The sequence below is a fragment of the Coregonus lavaretus genome (assembly GCF_964263955.1).
Source record: "Coregonus lavaretus genome assembly, contig: HAP1_SCAFFOLD_411, whole genome shotgun sequence".
NCBI classification, from domain to species: Eukaryota; Metazoa; Chordata; class Actinopteri; order Salmoniformes; family Salmonidae; genus Coregonus; species Coregonus lavaretus.
The window spans coordinates 335,853-343,951 of record NW_028166665.1 but is presented as its reverse complement, the minus strand read 5'-3'; positions in this window follow the sequence as shown (position 1 = coordinate 343,951).

Below are 8,099 nucleotides of genomic sequence, written 5' to 3'. Positions count from 1 at the left end.
CTTATTTTAAAAAAGGGATATAGCCACCTCTAAACGTATTATAAGTGCACTATTTTGACTGAGCAATGTTTACAAATATTGACTGACCAATGAACTCTGTGCAACTGCCACTGGACTTTCAAAAGTCCCTCCATACGGTAACCTTTCACTCCATTCTTCAGCTTTGCATCATATTATAGAGATATATTCTACATATTATAGAGATATATTCTACATATTATAGAGATATATTCTACATGTTCTATTTATATGTTTCTATAGCATGAATAATTGAACTGTCCTGTCATGGCTTGTCCCAATAAAACATATTCAAATGAATCTGTTAGAAAAAAAAAGAGTAACTTTTTGACTTGAGAGAGAGAGCGGTATCATTTGGAAATGAAAAAGAGTAAGGCTGCTTGTGCTTTGTACCCCTCCCCTCCTCCTTTCCCCTGTCAACAGCTCTCTCTCGCTCTCTCTCTCTCTCTCTCTCTCTCTCTCTCTCTCTCTCTCTCTCTCACAGGAATTCATTGTTACACATGTGCGAGAATTGGAAGTGAGCAACCAAGCCCGCTCACTCAGGATTAGACTGGCCAAATCTTGTTCTGTCTGGTCGTGGTCGGGGCTAGGTCATTTACATACATTATCATTACATCATAATAAAGGTCTGACCCTGGTGTTCTAGGAGTTCCTCCACAACAAGCCTATATTCACTTCTGTTGTTGTTGTTATGTTTATACAGCCAATGCAGTGTTTTATTAGATAGAATACAGGCTAGGGGGGATATTGGAACTCTGGCATGGTTTGGGAGAGCATAATAATAATATGCCATTTAGCTGAGCTACAGAGGACCACCCAGCATGTAGAATGATATTAGCCTGGAAAGTAGAGATAAGGTATGTGTCATGAGATACTTGTCAGGTTGTTGTTGTTGTTGTTGTTGTAGTTTCAAACCAGTGCATATGGAAGTTTTGTGGGATAAATAACATGGTAATAGATCTGTTAGATATCCTCAATTGTTGTATCGTATAAAATTATTTAATACTAGTATGATATTAGTACACACTGTTTATATATTATAATGTTTTGAGGAAAATACTATCATGCACAGTGTGTAGTAGTGGTGTGTGTGTATACGCACGCCTCTCACTCAGTAAACTATAAACAGTGCCATCTTTTGTCTCCAGAAGTGAACTGGTGAGATTGCTGTGCAAATGAAAGCCTACAGCTCTCTCTAGTGGTAGAAACGAAAACCATACATGCAAGAGAGCTCCTTTGAAGGATAGGAGATAGGAGATGAAGATTGATTGATTGAATGTATTAGATAATTTCATTGTGGTGGAAAGGAGGCTATTAGCTTTACACTATTGAGAGACAGCACTTTTTTTCTTCCTATTTTTACATTTTTATTTTCCATTTACAAAGACAACAACAGCACAGTGACAACAAACATCCAAACAAGACAATAACCCAGGGTTCTTCAATTCCGGTCCTGGAGGGCCGAAACACTTCTGTTTTTTATTTCTACCTGGTAGTTAATTGCACTCACCTGGTGTCCCAGGTCTGAATTAGCCCCTGATTAGAAGGAGAGGACGAAAACCAGAGGTGTTTCGGCCCTCCAGGACCGGAATTGAAGAACCCTGCAATAACCAGTAGGAGGAGGAGGGGAGAGCCTGGGTCCTACCAGGACTGCCAGGATGCCCAGCAAGCCCTTCCACAGCAAGCCCTTCCACAGCAAGCCCTTCCACAGCAAGCCAGGCATCCTGTGTGACCCGACAGGAGTCAAGCCTGGGGGGGGGTACAGTTCATAAACAAATACAGACAGTTGATATAGTAGGCTGTGCTCTATGGTTTACACATGTTCTTCTAGTGTCCCAGAGGCCCTCTAGGCCGTTGCCATAGTCCAGGAGGGCCGATGCCGCTCGTTCCATAGTCAATAAGTCATTGAACTCCCTTAACCAAATGTCCACGATGAAGCACTGCGGTTTAAGCACTTTCCAATTTATAATTATCAGTCCGTTTGACTGATAGGAAGACCAGTGCTATGATGCGTTGCGTGGTTCTAGGTTGGATATTGTCCACCCTACTTCCTAACCGGCACACTACAGGACAAAGTGGGATACCTACATTCAAAATTCCAGACAACATATCATCTACCTCAATCCAAAATCTTTTGACGGCTGGACATTTCCAGGACAGATGCATTGGCGTACCAATCTCAGCCATGCCAACACAAATCTGAAAGACTTTGATCTATATTTTTTTGTGATATAAGCCCCGTGTAAGACCTTCATTTCAATAATTTTTATACCTTACACAGTTGGATATGGATGTTGTGTTTTTCCATATTGCATCCCACTGTGCTGCGGTGAGAGATACACCAAGTCCTGTTCCCAACGTAACTCAGTAGGGATGTTGCTGTTTGGGGAGGAGAGGCCAACCAGCTTGTATAGTCCAGGCTCTGTTGCAGCCGGCCGCGACCGGGAGACCCGTGGGCGGCGCACAATTGGTCCAGCGTCATCCAAGGTAGGGGAGGGTTTGGCCGGCAGGGATGTGGATTCGTTTCCCACGGGGGGCCAGTATGAAAAAATAAATAAAATAAAAATAAAAAATAAAAAAACATGTATGCATTCACTAACTGTAGGTCGCTCTGGATAAGAGCGTCTGCTAAATGACTAAAATGTCAATGTAAATGTATAAGTTGGAAACTGTTATTTTCCCATTGGCAGCACCCCTCTGTTGGTTGTCTATCACACTTTTAGATCCCACATCAACATCCTTTGAGGAAATACATTTTATTATCGATTTGAGCAGCAAATAGGGTAGAAATGCCATATCATTCAGGCCAAACTCTGCGATCAACTCCCGTTTTAAATGGTACGATATCTCCGTCCCTTACGACCTGCTCCACCTGACTGATGTCTTGGCGTTGCCAGGTACCATTAGCCAGTGGCTTGCCAGCTGCTGTAAACAAGGGGTTGTTTCATATTGGACATGAAGGGAGGTATGCGCCATTGATAGATAACCTTTTATGAAGTATCTTTACCACTTAACATGGAAACTCCAGTAGTGGATTATCTATGTTACAGTGGGACTTGGGGTACTACCAGAATGATGATAAGGAGGTTGACTTGCTGTGTTCTGTTACAATGTTCTCCCAGCTGCCTGCTGTTCTCACAGACACAGCACTTGACATTCCAGGGCATGAGCTAGCACATGGCCTAAACTTTTCATGGTCACTCACATGGAGGCAGTGATGGGAAAGGGGGATACCTAGTCAGTCTGCATTCAACTGAAATGTGTCTTCCACATTTAACCCAACCCCTCTGAATCAGAGAGGTGCAGGGGGGGCTGCCTTAATCGACATCCACGTCATCAGCGTCCGGGGAACAGTGGGTTAACTGCCTTGCTCGGAATGACAGGTTTTTACCTTGTCAGCTCGGGGATTCGATCCAGCAACCTTTCGGTTACTGGCACAACGCTCCTACCCACCAGGTTACCTGCCACCCCTGATGATGGAGGGGGTTGTGTTCTGGCCATGGTCACTCACATGGAGGCATTGATGGGGGGGTTGTGTTCTGGCTATTTGTAATACTGTCACAGCTGTCTGTGTTATGTCCACATTTAATGTTCTCTCTCTCTCTCATGTGTAAAACATAACCATCGTTCCTCTCTCTCCCTCCCTCCCTCCCACCCGTAGGAGAGCCTGCTGAAGGAGCTACAGGTGTTGAGAGTGGAACACCGGTGCTTCAGGGAGAGTGTAGCTCTCAGTGTGGCCCAGATACAGCAGGACAAGGTACAGTCGTCCACACAGCCTGTGGATCTTCTACAGTACTTAGAGCACCTGGAACATCGCTATAGAAACTCAAACCATTACTAATGATATTGTCTATGCAAAGATGAAGATACACTATATATACAAAAGTATGTGGACACCCCTTCAAATTAGTGGATTGGGCTATTTCAGCCACACCCGTTGCTGACAGGTCTATAAGATCAGCAATGCCAAGCGTCGGCTGGAGTTGTGTAAAACTCGCCGCAATTGGACTCTGGAGCAGTGGAAACGCGTTCTCTGGAGTAATGAATCACGCTTCACCATCTGGCAGTCCGACGGACAAATCTGGGTTTGGAGGATGTCAGGAGAATGCTACCTGCCTCAATGCATAGTGCCAACTGTAAAGTTTGGTGGGGGAGGAATAATGGTCTGGGGCTGTTTTTCATGGTTCTGGCTAGGCCCCTTAGTTCCAGTGAAGGGAAATCTTAACGCTACAGCATACAATGACATTCTAGATGATTCTGTGCTTCCAACTTTGTGGCAACAGTTTGGGGAAGGCCCTTTCCTGTTTCAGCATGACAATGCCCCGTGCACAAAGTGCTGCCGGAGGGGATGGCTGCCGTTTTATGGACTCTTAACCAACCGTGTTATTTTGTGTGTTTTTTCGCATTGTTTGTAACTTATTTGGTACATAATGTTGCTGCTACCATCTCTTATGACCTTAAAAGAGCTTCTGGACATCAGAACAGCGATTACTCACATTGAACTGGACAAATAATTTTTCTTTAATGAGTCGGACGAGAGGGATTTGCTCCAGACACCCGACAGGGCCCTCATCCCCGTCATTCGCAGGAGAAAGAAAATGAGATATCGGAGTGCCTGGTAAGGAGCCGATAACGAGTGGCTAATCTGCCTTTGCCATCGATACTATTGGCCAATTTACAATCGCTTGATAATAAAGTGGGCAAACTACAGGCACGGGACATTAAAAACTGTTATATCTTATGTTTCACCGAGTCGTGGCTGAACAAAGACATGAATAACATACAGCTGGCGGGTTATACACTGTATCGGCAGGATAGAACGGCAGCCTCTGGTAAGACAAGGGGTGGCGGTCTATGTATATTTGTAAACAACAGCTGGTGCACGATATCTAAGGAAGTCTTGAGGTTTTGCTCGCCTGAGGTAGAGTATCTCATGATAAGCTGTAGACCACACTCTCTATCAAGAGAGTTTTCATCTACAGTGGGGGAAAAAAGTATTTAGTCAGCCACCAATTGTGCAAGTTCTCCCACTTAAAAAGATGAGAGAGGCCTGTAATTTTCATCATAGGTACACGTCAACTATGACATACAAGTTGAGAAAAGAAATTCCAGAAAATCACATTGTAGGATTTTTAATGAATTTATTTGCAAATTATGGTGGAAAATAAGTATTTGGTCACCTACAAACAAGCAAGATGTCTGGCTCTCACAGACCTGTAACTTCTTCTTTAAGAGGCTCCTCTGTCCTCCACTCGTTACCTGTATTAATGGCACCTGTTTGAACTTGTTACCAGTATAAAAGACACCTGTCCACAACCTCAAACAGTCACACTCCAAACTTCACTATGGCCAAGACCAAAGAGCTGTCAAAGGACACCAGAAACAAAATTGTAGACCTGCACCAGGCTGGGAAGACTGAATCTGCAATAGGTAAGCAGCTTGGTTTGAAGAAATCAACTGTGGGAGCAATTATTAGGAAATGGAAGACATACAAGACCACTGATAATCTCCCTCGATCTGGGGCTCCACGCAAGATCTCACCCCGTGGGGTCAAAATGATCACAAGAACGGTGAGCAAAAATCCCAGAACCACACGGGGGGACCTAGTGAATGACCTGCAGAGAGCTGGGACCAAAGTAACAAAGCCTACTATCAGTAACACACTACGCTGCCAGGGACTCAAATCCTGCAGACCCAGACGTGTCCCCCTGCTTAAGCCAGTACATGTCCAGGCCCGTCTGAAGTTTGCTAGAGTGCATTTGGATGATCCAGAAGAGGATTGGGAGAATGTCATATGGTCAGATGAAACCAAAATATAACTTTTTGGTAAAAACTCAACTTGTCGTGTTTGGAGGACAAAGAATGCTGAGTTGCATCCAAAGAACACCATACCTACTGTGAAGCATGGGGGTGGAAACATCATGCTTTGGGGCTGTTTTTCTGCAAAGGGACCAGGACGACTGATCCGTGTAAAGGAAAGAATGAATGGGGCCATGTATCGTGAGATTTTGAGTGAAAACCTCCTTCCATCAGCAAGGGCATTGAAGATGAAACGTGGCTGGGTCTTTCAGCATGACAATGATCCCAAACACGCCGCCCGGGCAACGAAGGAGGGGCTTCGTAAGAAGCATTTCAAGGTCCTGGAGTGGCCTAGCAAGTCTCCAGATCTCAACCCCATAGAAAATCTTTGGAGGGAGTTGAAAGTCCGTGTTGCCCAGCAACAGCCCCAAAACATCACTGATCTAGAGGAGATCTGCATGGAGGAATGGGCCAAAATACCAGCAACAGTGTGTGAAAACCTTGTGAAGACTTACAGAAAACGTTTGACCTGTGTCATTGCCAACAAAGGGTATATAACAAAGTATTGAGAAACTTTTGTTATTGACCAAATACTTATTTTCCACCATAATTTGCAAATAAATTCATTAAAAATCCTACAATGTGATTTTCTGGATTTTTATTTCTAATTTTGTCTGTCATAGTTGACGTGTACCTATGATGAAAATTACAGGCCTATCTCATCATTTTAAGTGGGAGAACTTGCACAATTGGTGGCTGACTAAATACTTTTTTTCCCCACTGTATATTCTTCGTAGCTGTCTATTTACCAACACAAACCGATGCTGGCACTGAGACCGCACACAATGAACTGTATACGGCCATAAGCAAACAGGAAAACGCTAATCCAGAGGCGGCGCTCCTAATGGCCGGGGACTTTAATGCAGGGAAACTTAAATCTGTTTTACCTCATTTCTACCAGCATGTTAAATGTGCAACCAGAGGGAAGAAAACTCCAGACCACCTTTACTCCACACACAGAGACGCATACAAAGCTCTCCCTCGCCCTCCATTTGGCAAATCTGACCATAATTCTATCCTCCTGATTCCTGCTTACAAGCAAAAACTAAAGCAGGAAGCACCAGTGACTCGGTCAATAAAAAGTAGTCAGATGACACAGATGCTAAGCTCCAGGACTGTTTTGCTAGCACAGACTGGAATATGTTCCGGGATTCTTCCGATGGCATTGAGGAGTACACCACATCAGTCACTGGCTTCATCAATAAGTGCATCAATGACGTCGTCCCCACAGTGACTGTACGTACATACCCCAACCAGAAGCCATGGATTACAGGCAACATCTGCACTGAGCTAAAGGGTAGAGCTGCTGCTTTCAAGGAGCGGGACTCTAACCCGGACGCTTATAAGAAATCCCGCTATGCCCTCCGACGAACCATCAAACATGGAAAGCGTCAATACAGGACTAAGATTGAATCCTACTACACTGGCTCCGACGCTCGTCGGATGTGGCAGGGCTTGCAAACCATTACAGACTACAAAGGGAAGCACAGCCACGAGCTGCCCAGTGACACGAGCCTACCAGACGAGCTAAATTACTTCTATGCTCGCTTCGAGGCAAGTAACACTGAAACATGCATGAGCGCATCAGCTGTTCCGGACGACTTTGTGATCACGCTCTCCGTAGCCGATGTGAGTAAGACCTTTAAACAGGTCAACATTCACAAGGCCGCAGGGCCAGACGGATTACCAGGAGGTGTACTCCGAGCATGTACTTTTCAACCTTTCCCTGTCTGAGTCTGTAATGTTTCAAGCAGACCTCCATAGTCCCTGTGCCCAAGAACACTAAGGTAACCTGCCTAAATGACTATCGACCCGTAGCACTCACATCTGTAGCCATGAAGTGCTTTGAAAGGCTGGAAATGGCTCACATCAATACCATTATCACAGAAACCCTAGACCCACTCCAATTTGCATACCGCCCCAACAGATCCACAGATGATGCAATCTCTATTGTGCTCCACACTGCCCTTTCCCACCTGGACAAGAGGAACACCTACGTGAGAATGCTATTCATTGACTACAGCTCAGCATTCAACACCATAGTGCCCTCAAAGCTCATCACTAAGCTAAGGACCCTGGGACTTAACACCTCCCTCTGCAACTGGATCCTGGACTTCTTGACGGGCCGCCACCAGGTGGTAAGGGTAGGTAACAACACATCCGCCACACTGATCCTCAACGCGTGCTCAATCCCCTCCTGTATTCCCTGTTCACTCATGACT